Raw genomic sequence first — 1,442 nt, forward strand, 5'->3', positions numbered from 1 at the left:
AACAACCGAACATGGTGGATGGGTAATAAAGTATAATCTAAAAAAAAACCCTTTCCCCCTTTTCTTACATAAATGCATCAAGCGAGAGCATTTCATGATTCCAACGCAACAAGACCTGCTTAGTCATTTGTCAGGAAAACGAATTTTCACTGTACTGGACCTTAGCTCAGGATTTTGGCAAATGGAACTCGACAAGAACAGCTCAGAACTAACAACATGCATGTCTCCTTTCGGACGCTTCCGATGGAATCGAGTACCGTTTGGTCTGAATAGTGCGCCAGAAATGTTCCAACGTAAAATGGTTAAAATATTTGGCGACATTCCGGGAGTAGTAATATATTTCGATGATATGGTTGTGAGTGGAACGAATGAGATCGAACATGATGAAATACTATTTCAAGTTATGCAACGAGCACGCGAAAATAATGTCAAATTTAACGAAACAAAGTTGCAGTTCCGAACTGAAAACATAAAATTTATGGGTAACGTGATTGAAAGCGGAAAAGTACAGCCACTTAAAAAGGATATTGAAGCTATAACCAAAATGAAAAAGCCAACAAATGTAACGGATGTCTCCCGGTTTTTAGGGCTATGCAAATATTTAGCAAAATTCATTCCAAATCTGTCACAAAGAACAACAAATCTACGGAAATTGACACATAAAGATGCAGTATGGACATGGAACGGACGTCAGGATGAAGAGTTCAGCGATCTTTTAAAAAGTATGTCGGAAGCGCCAACTCTAGCCATTTTTAACCCACAAAAGCCATGCACAATCCAAACTGATAGCTCAAAGGATGGGTTAGGTTGTGTTCTTTTGCAAGATCACGGCCCAGTCGCTTACGTTTCACACACATTAACAAAAAGTGAACAGCGTTGGGCTCAGATTGAGAAGGAATTATTGGCAGTGGTGTTCGCATGCCAAAGATTTCACTATTTCATTTACGGTCGAGAGTTCATGGTTCAATCGGATCACAAACCATTAGAAACAATTATAAAAAGGAACATCGATGATGTCACGTCACGCTTGCAACGTATGTTGTTAATATTACTAAAGTATCCTGGACTATCGCTGGTGTATACACCAGGTAAGAGTCTACTAGTGGCTGATTGCCTCTCAAGAGCTGCTCTTCCAGAAACTGGGGAACCACAACCAGCACTGGAGTCCGTTGTTCACACCCTTACTAAAAATGCTTGCATGTCACAGAATAATTATAATTCGTATGTCAGCAAACTACAAAAAGATGTGCGATACTCCCAAATAATGAAATATGTCGAGGACGGTTGGCCGCCATACCAAAAATTAGGAGACTTAGGTCAATTGTTTTATAAGTACAAGGAACAATTGCACGCGGAGAACGGCCTTCTGTTAAAGGATCATCGTCTTGTAGTACCCACAGAATTACAAGGAGCTATCTGTAAGTGGCTTCACGCACCGCACA

The sequence above is a fragment of the Anopheles bellator genome, unplaced genomic scaffold, assembly GCF_943735745.2.
Source record: "Anopheles bellator unplaced genomic scaffold, idAnoBellAS_SP24_06.2 scaffold00684_ctg1, whole genome shotgun sequence".
Lineage (NCBI taxonomy): Eukaryota > Metazoa > Arthropoda > Insecta > Diptera > Culicidae > Anopheles > Anopheles bellator.